This window comes from Varanus komodoensis, unplaced genomic scaffold (genome assembly GCF_004798865.1).
Source record: "Varanus komodoensis strain SLA01 unplaced genomic scaffold, ASM479886v1 scaffold4, whole genome shotgun sequence".
NCBI lineage: Eukaryota > Metazoa > Chordata > Lepidosauria > Squamata > Varanidae > Varanus > Varanus komodoensis.
The window spans coordinates 5,167,144-5,179,152 of record NW_025335941.1 but is presented as its reverse complement, the minus strand read 5'-3'; the positions used below and the strand labels follow the sequence as shown (position 1 = coordinate 5,179,152).

General features: G+C 38.8%; 1 protein-coding gene across 8 annotated transcripts in view; it reads left to right on the top strand.

Moving 5' to 3' along the window:
• The window catches only part of DMD (dystrophin), a 994,758-nt gene that overhangs the window by 669,109 nt on the left and 313,640 nt on the right, over positions 1-12,009 (top strand). The gene's annotated exons all lie outside the window — the stretch shown is intronic.

The window sequence follows — 12,009 nt, the reverse complement described above, 5'->3', positions numbered from 1 at the left end:
GGCAGCATAGTTCACCCTGCAGGTGCCCCCAGGTCTATACTTGTGGATAGTTGCAAGAATTAGAACTTGTGCAATCAACTGGCACAGCTGGGAGCTCTGGAGGGTCCTACTGAAGGCTTCCTGGCACTGCTCAGGTCTGCCACAACAACATGGGCTTCATCGGGGCTGCTTTACATTCCTGAGCCTGTCTTCAGTCTTGCTTCAGTTCTTGCATGTTCCTGAGTCTGGGCCCACCTTGCCTGTTACCTCTCCTTTGTGTGCTCCTGACCTTTCCTCTGCTTCTGCCACAATTAATCAGTATCTGATCTGTGCCTGCTGTTGACCTTGGTATCATCTGTGGCCTAGCCTGCCTCAGTATCTGACTCCTGCCTGTTCCTGACTCTGTCTTCACCTTTGTCTTCCTGATGTATGACCCTGCTTATGGTTAGTCTGCCTCCTGATCTACTAGCACTTGCCAGGTATCTGACCATCACTTGTTCCTGACTCTGTCTTTGCTTCTGGTTACGAGAGAGGCTGAGCCTTGCTTGTTCCTGATTTTGCCTCTGGACCTACCGCATCATGCCAGTATCTCTACCAGCTTTGATCCTTGTGTTCCAGCCATAGACATCTGCTGCCTATATTCAATGAATTTTCAATGAACCAATTATTCTGATATTTATATGCCAAGATACGGCATTTTCAAAAGACATTAAAAAGGTTGAATAGTATATGGTGCAAACAGAACAGACTAGCATCTCTTTACCTCTTTATGTTGGAATATTTCTCTAAGAACTTTCTGAGAGGCTTGTATCCTGCTGTCATCCTATTATGAAAAGCTTCTCAATCCCCTTAAAGAAAAGAGCATCTCATTAATGCAAGTGTTTTGTCAGCAAGCTGTTTAAGTGCTACTTATCTTTGAAAACACACAAAAATATGGAAATATACATGCATGGACAAAAACAAAACTTTAACTTCAGCAACTCTGGTGCAATAAAAGTAATTTGTTTATTATATAGCCTGAAAGTAATTACCTGCCTCTCTGATATAACAGTGTTCCATATAAAATATCAGCTTGCATGAGCAAAACGTTAAGTGCCATACTTCAGTTCCACGGAATTGAGTTTTTGTGTTATCCAGAATTGCTAAGCCTCCTTCTGAAGCAACATCTAATTTATCCAATTTAAAGCATCTTAAACTCTTTTCTTCCTTTTAATTATACATATAACAAGCAGTAGGTAAATATATACAACTTGGAGAAGTTTAATAAGGGGTATATAAGAATTATTAATTAAAAATCATAAGCACTGTGAAATCATTACGTTTGCCTATTGCTTGATTCAGACTGTGCTAAGCTTGTTGTATGAGTATTTGCGAAAAAAATACTGTTATGCCTGAGGGGACTCAGAATACACTGAGCTCACTTCCAGATAAACAGTAACCATGCATGTCAAATTGTTGGTGTATTCTTTGTTGTTGTTTTTTAAAGAGAAATATAAAAAATGTATTATTGGATCTCTGGCTTGGCATAGACACAATGCTGCTGCTCTCTTAACCATAGTTATTACAAATAATGCTTTGCAAACTTAATCAGGTTGCAAACAGAAAATGCCTTCTATAGGAAAGACTATATTCACTGAATCCCTATTGGTCTAATTTTAGGATCCCTTTCCTCAGTGTGGTGCAGTGGTTAAAAGCACAGGACTAGAACTCAGGCAGCCTGGTTTCTAGTCCTTGCTAGGCCATGGAGACAACTGGCTGACTTTGGGTCAATCGCAGACTCAGCTCACAGGGTGGGAATAAGACTGAGAGCAGGAGGAGGGGAGTGAGCTGGAGGGGCTGGCATGGGAAGGGAGTGGGTGGGAAGCCTATTTCCATCAGTGCAGTTGATCCAGCATAAATCTCCAAACCAGGGTTTGAAAACTTTCAAATAAATAAGTAGAAATAAATATAGAAGCCCATCTCAGGGCCCAGTCATTAAACGGCAACAGCTTTGCATGTCAATGTTAGTTTTTTAAAACGAAAGAATATAAAAACAATCTTTTTATAAAATGAAAGGTCAAGTCATTTGCTAGTTGCAAAGTCATGTTCGAGCCTTTGCGATCCCATGGACAACATTCCTCCAGGCCTCCCTGTCCTCCAACATCCCCCGGAGTCCACTTAAGCTCACAACGACTGCTTCAGTGACTCCATCTAGCCACCTCATTCTCTGCCATCATCTTCTTCTTTTGCCGTCAATTGTTTCCAGCATTAGGGTCTTCTCCAGTGAGTCCTTCCTTCTCATTAGGTGGCCAAAGTATTTGAGTTTCATCTTCAGTGTCTGGCCTTCTAAAGAGCAGTCAGTGTTGATCTCCTCTAGGACTGACTGGTTTGATCACCTTGTGGTCCAAGGGACTCGCAGGAGTCTCCTCCAGCACCGCAATTCAAAGGCCTCAATTCTTCAGTGCCCAGCCTTCCTTATGGTCCAACTTTCACAGCCATACATTGCAACTGGGAAAACCATAGCCTTGACTGTACGCACTTTTGTTGGCAGGGTGATGTCTCTGCTTTTTAGTATGCTGTCTAGATTTGCCATAGCTTTCCTCCCCAGGAGCAAGCGTCTTTTAATTTCTTGGTTGCAGTCACCGTCTGTGGTGATCTTGGAGCCCAGGAAAATAAAATCTGTCACTACCTCCATTTCCTCCCCATCTACTTGCCAGGAAGTGAGAGGACTGGATGCCATGATCTTAGTTTTCTTCATGTTGAGTTTCAACATTTGCACTCTCCTCCCTCACCTGCATCAAGAGGCTCTTTAGTTCCTCTTCACTTTCTGCCATGAGAGTGGTACCATCTGCATATCTGAGGTTGTTGATATTCCTCTCAGCAATCTTAATTCCAGCTGGTGATTCATCTAGCCCCGCCTTTCTCATGCAATGATGCTATGTATCAAAGTCTCTCCCTGTGTGTAATCAGGTTTCTTTTTAATAAAGAAATGATACACATGGTAAAATGTACTTAATATAATACAAATAGGACTGGGACAGACAAAATTGACAGACTCATTTTGGACCATTTAGTTGTCCTAGCCAAACCTAAACATTTTCAGATGTGATACAAGAATAAACAAGTTTGGATGGTATCTCAAAAAGAAACAAACCAATTGGCCTGAAAAAGCCTCAGGATATATTATGGTACAATACTATGGAAGCTTATTTAGAAGTATGTTCCATGATATTCAGTGAAGTTGGCTAACTGGGATAAGATAAATGAGGTAGACAGAGAAGGAGGCTTTTTATTGTGTGTGCATATTTTGTGGTTCTGAGGTTGTGATGCAAGTATTTACTCTAAACAACAGAAACTTTGTGCTTCAAATGTACGAGACGGAAACTGACAAATGAGCTAAACTTTGCTCCTAATATTCTGAGTTTAAAGTCTACAAACTAAAGCTATGGAAGTAGTTGTCATTAAATCCAGATTTTGGTTATGGCTGATTTTATTTTCTGGTATAGCTTGCACATAAATCAGAAATGAAAATGAATTTCCCGTGAAGTATAATGTTAGTGATAAAGGTAGATCAGTGTTACCAAGGAGAATGGTGTGGGGCTAATTGAAATGCAAGGCTATATCAGGAAAACCTATGGAATTTATGTGATCAAACATGTAAATATCATTCTATAAGCGCTCTCCACCTTCATACATTCAGTCAAGGGATAATGCAGACTTAGTTCTCAAATTAGCTTGAATTGTACTGTAAGTGAATGCAGCTCTGTTATAGTTTCTGTCCAGAGATGTAATCCTTCTTTAATTACTTTTCTGAGTAGATTGCTGAGGTTTGGCATCAATATAATGTTCACTTCTAGGTATGTAGAAAAACCCCTGTAGTTCAGCCTTCCAGACATTTTCAATAGGGAATGGAGCTGCCTTTGAAGCTGCACTCGTGCAAAAAGTGGCAGGCAGATTGATATCAGAGACAAGAAGATTTTAACATAAAATGCTAATTCTGCCCTACTTGCATGGGCTCCCTGTATGTTTCCAAGCCCAATTTCTGATGCTGGTTTTGACTTAGACAGCCTCACAGGGTTCAGGAATGCAATATATGATGGAGAACCTTTTTTGGTATAAACCTAACTGTGTACGACAATCATTAACTGAGGCTCTTCTCCTGGTCCTCCTGATGGAACAATCTCCCCAGTGGGACCCACCTGGCACTAATATCGTATTGGTGCCAGCTTATGACCATTTTCTACTCTCAGGTATTTGGGATTTATTTTTAATTTTTAAATTGTTACATTTTGCATGCAACTGGTTTTATATTATGCTATATTGCAATTTTAGACCTAAACTTTGTAAACTATACAGAGAACTTTGGCTATTTTGAGCTAGCATAGTTAATGGCCATTAAAGCTTAGAAATGTAGTCCAAATCTTTTGGAAGATACAGGGTAGAGAAGAGAACAACAGCTAACCAGGGCTGTCAAGGAGGGGATGTTTTGTAGGGCACTTATTTACAGGGCTTGTATAAGTCAGATACCACAGCATGTATCAACAAGAACAATACGTTGGGGAAGATTGTAGGAAATTATGAACATGCTGTTACTCTCCTCACAAAAGCTAGTAGGCTTTTTGTGTAAGACATAGCCATGGTTTTTTTAACATGCAAATCCACACTGGGTTTGAAAACAGCTCATTCTTTTCAGTAGAAGAGTGATCCTGCATATGTCTCTAGGGTTTATCAGATCTAGGATAAAAAACTGAAACAAAAATAAATTCTCCAGGTAGTTGAGAAATAGGCCCCATTGTAAAACAGTGCACTGGGGAAATCTATTTAAATGATTTTTGTTCATTTAAGGGACATGGCATTCTTCATCATGTCTTAACTTCAACAGAAGATCTTCTGGAGCTTTTTTTGGGAACAATTGTTGGAGTGGAAATAAACTGTTAAGACTCAACGTAATTTGCAGTTAAATTGTTATAATTTAACAAAGAAAAATAGATTTATTTTATTTCTTCTAGCTTGTATAACATCTATGTAGCATTTTTGAAAAATTTGCTTCCTGTTCTAGAATTATAAACAGTAATTGAATAGCTTATCTGCCATGTAATTTACAAAGCAGAAAATCCTAGACCAATTATAATCATAGAATGCAAATCAAAAGTACAAGGACTTTTTTATTTTCTTAGCAGATAGGCAGTGGCAAGGATGAATGGCAAATGAAAGAAATATGTCTCATAACAGCAGATAGCAGCAATAACAACATAAGAAAGATGTAGCATTTTTGAAGCAGATTGAAGAACAAGAGTATTTTACAAGTGATAAAATTAAGCTGAAAGTTCCTTCTTAAAATTTCATCCTTAAAAGAAGTATGAACTACAATGGGATTTTGTTTTCTTTTTCCAGGATTTGTCCCAAAGCTTTAGCATTCCTATCCTAAGAAGCACTGAAAATACCCTATTCCTTACAGTTTACCTACACAATATCACTGGGAGCTCAGACTAGACAACCCATGATAGAATGTCACCTCTCTGGGTTCAAGACAGATGGAGAGGAACTGCAGGGATGGTCAGGATGATGGCAAGCCACGCATACTTTCAGTTCTCAGCTGCTATGGCTGTGATTAAAATCTCTCCTGCCCATCATAGAAGGAAGGCACCATTGGTGCCAATGGCATCATCTGTCCTTCAGGCACACAACTTTGTTGCAATCATAACACAGGAGAAAAACGTTAACATACCCATCCTTGTCATGATTCTGATTCTGCCCTGGAACTATGACATAGTATCATGTACTACTGCTATGTTCCTGTTTCTTGTGTGCCAGCTGCAGAACAGGGATTTTGTAGTTCTAAAATTAAAAACAACCTCAGAAATGCTTGAGAATTGGACTTCAGGGGATTTTCCTTCTGTGAGTTCTCCTAACAGTCCCATTCCAGAAGCTGCTGTTTTGCTTGATTTGGGTTCCTTGTGGGACTACAGAATTCTTGTTGCCTAAATGGTTTCTCCCACTGATACCTGGCACAATACAGTACCACCCCATGAAAAATAAATAAAAAGAAACCATTAAATGCAATCACATATTTAACACATGGACTCAACCGACACTCAGAGCAAGCCTTGCTCGTATGCTTTTAGAGCATACAGAGACATGCGTACACCAAGAAGGATGCATTCTTTAAGATCCCAGGTCATTTGGGGTTTTAAATGTTGAATCTGCATGAAAACCAAATGTTCAATTTAGTATTTAGAACACAGGTTGATATATACTCATCTCCTACCATATTCTGGTCTAGCTGACATTCCTGAGCATCCTTCAGAAGAAGTTGTAAGTGTGATCTTACTCTTCCAGTGCACTTCATGCTTTGATGACAACATTGCAGAATCCAGAATTAACTGGTTAACAAAGCGTGCACCAGTGGTATGAGGTCTGAGTCTCCTTAAAGAGAGGACTGTTGATGAACAGATTAAAGATAGCTGCACAGATTTTAGCCAAGAATCGCAACACAGCTGGCTCTGAGTTACCTTCCTCACAAACAGAAAGTGTGACCCAATCAAGAAAAGACAGTAGAATCAAATTTGCTCAAATACGCTTCCTTCAATTGAGTTTTACTGTATTTGCCTTCACCAAAGACTCAAGGCTTTAGAATATGGAAGGACTTTAGAATGGGGCAAATCTCTGTGATGAAAAATTAGACCCAGCTCTGTTGTATGATCCTTGGGTGATATCTTTACATCAACACAATGATGCATTGGATTTTGATGCATTAATGCATATGTTTTCCAAGGACTGTTTGGCCTTCTTCCCAGAAGGTATATTGTGCACACCAGGACATCTATACTTACTCTGTGGTGAAATGAGATCTGTAAGCATGGAAAGAGTGTGACTTTGCTAGGTACTTCCGTGTACGACAGTGTTCACATGATCACTGTGGCTTGGTAGCTTGTTTAAATTGTAGCATGTGCTGGATGCCATTTACCTACTTACCTGCCTGAGCATAGTTTGTTGTGTCATTAAAAATGGGTGGCATGATTTCTTAGAAACCCTCAAATAAATGTATAGGTTGTTAAGATATTTGAGAATAGTTCCCCTCTTCCCAGGCTGTCTTGATCCAGATGACATGATGAGGCATGCCCATGGTGGTAATTAGGCAAATGATACATTAACCATGGCTTAAACAAGACATGCAACTTTTTTAAGCCATGCGGATCATGAAAATCAAGTCCTTATGTGTGGACATGATTTTAGCATATTGATCTGTTGTCGCTGATAGGAGTCCTCTGGGATAATGGTGGTGTATCACATAAAGCAAACACACTTCGTTCAAAATGGCCCTAAGCGTGCTGGTTAGCATTAGAATGCATTTTCTACATCAGGTTCTCTAGTTATGTGAGAAAGTGAGTGTAGATTTTGTTGTCACTCTTTCTCTTTTTAGAAAGAAAAACTTATTTTCCCATTTATTTGCTGTTGTTCAAATATGTAATTTACTTTTTTGCATTTAAAATAACCTATTTATCTATAACAATATTTATGCAATAAAAGAATATGCATAGAATCATCATCTTGTATTTGTATAGACCAAAGGCAGGTTTTTGAAATAATATATCGCTTGCAGAAATGTATTTTAAAATCTTGTCTAAATAGGAGAAAATGGGATCTTTGTTATCTGTTTTCTGAGGCAGGATTATTTCTAAATCCCCAACTAGGAACAGATAATAAAGCTAGGAGAACCCCCAAGGTGAAAACACAGATGAACCGATTCTTTACTAAGAAGGGAACAGAAGGAAAAATGTTTAAAATTTACCCTTTTCTCTCCACAAAAGATTGCTTTATAACAAAGGTATAAATAATCCAGTTTTATGAAGCATGGATACTAAGCTTTTCTCTGATGTCAGCTCCTATAAAATCACTTTAAAAATCTGTCAGAAACATAATCAGAAATGCCCTTTGATCTAGTTTGCTGCTTCACGCCTGTTCCCATTTGATTTAAAAATGCACTAGGTGCAATAAGTGTAAAACAGCAAGGACCGTATCTCAGAATAATTGCTGAGAGTTCACAACTCCCTTTTATATTTTTGAAAATCAGCTCAGCACCTTTTCTGATTTTCTCCTAATTACTGGAGATAAAGAATGGTAGGATCTTCTGTGTGGTGTGTACACAGCAGTACTGGCATTTCCTGTGATCCATTTATTGAAAACTTTCTCCTAATCAAACTTATGGAAAGTGTTCTCTTTTTCACAAGATCAAGGAACTAGCCTCTATGTTCTGAACTGATTGTTCTGTTACTATCTTGGAGATAATCTTCATTTGATTATCTTGATTTTCATTCAACTTTTTATTTCTGTACATCATTCTGGAAAAACATATGTCACAATCTTATTTTTCATTAGTACTTTCCTTCTCACAGAACTCATGTAACTATTTACCATAGTTCCACTTACGTTCAAGAAAAAAAATAGATTTTGAATTTAGTTGTAATTCTGACAATCAGATCTTAGTAAACAAAGATTATAGCTCGGCTTTCTGGTTCTCATATAGTGGGAAGCTCTGTTAAAAAAAATGAAGTCTTGCATTCATATCCACATGGCCTTTTCCCTCTTCCCATCTCCTTTCTCACAACACTAATTTTCATTCTAATAAACCACAGTTTGCTGCTTGTTCTGTCTGAAGCAGATTATTATATTGAGATAGATGCATCAGTCTTTTTTCTGGCTCATGTATTATTTCTGTTGTGTGACAATTTATAGTTCTTAAAGTGTGCTGCTTGATAATCAGTATGTCTTTATGTACTCTGACCCCATTATATGGACGCTCAAGTGTGTCCATAACCACACCCCTGAGATAGAATTGTCAAGTCCATTAGGAAAAATATGGTCTTTAAAGCCAAAGTTCTTTTTTGAAAAACCACTGCAGTGTAGATGGTAGAATATTGGGCTTGAAAGAGGGAAATATCTGTTCAACACTGAAGCTCCATGAATGAACTTGGACAACTCATTGGGCCAGGTTTACATGATCAACATTATCTAAATAACAACCCCTCTACTCCCGTGCATACCAGCATGGTCCTGGCTGCAGGTTCTATCTCATCCAAAGCATGACTTGTTGGGAACCAACCCTCAAATAATCCAATGGCAGCTGGGTGGGTGATTATGGAAACCATAATCACCCACCCAGTTTTGTTGAGCTTGTTTTGTTGACTTTTTTGCCTGAACCAATGTCTCTATGCAATAGTGTAGTACTTTTTTGGTGGTTGGTGATTATGCTGACATAGGACAATTTTGCTTGATCAGCCCCAATCATAAGTTCTGTGTAGGCACATTTTCAGTCTCAGAGGTGTTCCTACTGGGTCCATAAATGATTACCAGATGCATAAAATTCTAACATGTCACAGCAATCCACTTGATCTTGTTCATGCAGATGAAATCAGTGCTATAGGCAAAACTCAGCTGTTGCCATTCTAATTACTTTCCATATACATTTAATTTCAACAGAAATGTAAGCTCCCTCATCTTGCAAATTAATCCACCTCCATGCTGATCCTATCTTGCAGTTACTGCAATCTTCTACAAAACTCTAGATATTAAACTTTACATGTGCCTGATGTGATTTCTAGTGTGGTCATGATGAATTTTGACTGTAGGCCCCATACTTATATACATTTTCTATAGTCTGTATGTTTATTATCATAATATACTGTGTTAGTACAGAATTAAGCAAAATCTTTGAACATATGTCAAAAAAAGAGCAAGACATCAATTCATTCTCAGTTCGTTACAAACCATCATATACCATATTGTAGGAATATGTGAAAATAAGTAGTTTTTTAATTCAAGAGAAAAAATAGGAAGCTATTTAATGAAATTAGCTTTTGGGAGCATATTTATTCTACGGACAGACCCACATATCACAACAACCCACACTGTGAATAAGCTATGCAAGTGAGTTATTTTTGAAACAATCTGCAGGGTATCTGAAGGACCATCAGGCTGACTGTGGGTTGCCCCCTGCTCTTTTCCCCTCGGTTGTCTTGTAGGTACCCCATGGAATACACAGCAGGACTGACTTGGCTGCCCTTCCCCTACTACAATTATAACTGCTCTTGAGTTTGCCACAGCTTGCTTTTGTTCTTTTCCCCCCTCTGGGATCGCACCCTTTTCCCCCTCCAGGATTGCTTTTAGCCAGTAACAGGCTCTTCAAAATGCTCAACTTGCATGCTAGAAGGGGTTTGACTGGATTGTCAATACTTCTTAAAAGTTGTACAAGAAATGTGTGCCAATGTTTCTGACCTTTATCTAAATTAATTATCAAATTGGGCTTTTTGGCACTCATGCCACCATATACCCTTGTCCAAAAGAAAGCAAAAACAAAAATAAAAGAATAAAAAACCTCCCACCTTAAAAGGAATCAGAGTTATGTCTGCTAGCTGTTAGTCATCTCTGCTACCATAAACTCAGGGAGGCTCACACTTGTCTATCCCTTATCAAGTTTCTAGCTGCTTGGGAAGCTGGAAAAGTGTGAGGATGTTGTCAAGAAAAAAACAAAAACAAGAGTATCTTGCCACACTGGGGATGTCCTACTGGCCATCTAATTTAATGAGCAAAAGATCACTCACAGCTTTGGTTCAACTTGACAATAGGGGACACTATTAACTCTCTCCAAGATTCTTTATATGCCCTGCCTTGGCCAGAAGCTCACAATAACCCAGACCCTTCACAATGGTAAGTCACCTAATGGAAATGAAGCATTCCCCTTCCTGCAGCATTTGATTGTCTGCTTCATCTCATTAGTGGACAGATCCACAACACGTACCTGTCTTGCAATATAACTGAATGTCAATGTCAAGCAAGCAGTTACTTTATACTCCATAACCCACTAGTCCAGTTCCAGGATTCCTTCTCTAGCTTTGTAGATAATCTTGTTTACTGAACTTGCTGAACTCCTTGCCTATTCAATTCTCTACACAGGGTCTTTCATTACGTAAGGATCTCCAAGTAGTGCAAACAACACAAGTTGTGCCAAGGACAGAGATCATGAGTCCAGTTTTGGGAATATTAGCACAACAGAGCCATGGGAGCTGATGACTGGGCTATAGAATCTTATTGTTCCTGTTTTGAAATAACTTCACACACACACACTGTAGCAAATTTGTTTAAATTACCAATAATTAAAAGTAGATTTTTTTCCTGTGTATATTCACACCTGAGTGCATTCAAGAGAACAACCATGAAAACTGATACATAACCAAAACTGTGTAGCAAATGCATGGCTAAGTGCAGAGTGCTATGTTTTTTCAAGCATTTCCCCCACTGGTGTAGAGATAATGGAGCATGAGATGGATTGACACAGAGGCAGTCAAGGGAGGTAAGTCTTTTCTGCAGCATCATCAAATGAATACTTTAATTAAGGGTAAAATCCCATAGCCCCTGGGAGGATTTTACAGGAGTTTTTGCAAACACCCACCCCACCTCTGCAGAGAGGAAAATCCATCCACAGAGAGAGAGGTCCTTTGGAAAGCCTTTTTTTGCTGATGATCAGAAATCTTTGCTAACCGTGGCTGCCTTACCGTGATGTTCTCTGCCTATTAAGGTTAAAAATGCCTATTGGGGGTGGGTTGAGTTACAAGGGAAAAGCAAGTGCCTGTAGTAAGGGAAACACTGAACACTGCTGGAGAGGAGAGGAGAGGAGAGGAGAGGAGAGGAGAGGAGAGGAGCAAGAAAGCACACACATACATTCTGCCCTTCTCCATACAAATCCAGTGGGAAGTTAAGGTTCTTCAATGGACTCCCTTCAAACTCCACATGGTTACCTATGTTTTTCTTTCATGCAAATTATCTTAGTATTTGTGTTAGTATTTTGTCGATAATATATTGGCAGTGCCCTGCTTTACAGTCCAGGAAAATAGACAATATATGTGAATTAATAAGACATGAACATGTGCCCTTCTGGTTATGCTACATAGTTTGAGTAAATTATAGTAATGTTATAAACCCTATATATTGTGTAAGTTAAGAGTTTAATTTAGCCTGACCAAGATCAGAGTAATTTTATTTTTGCCTTACTCA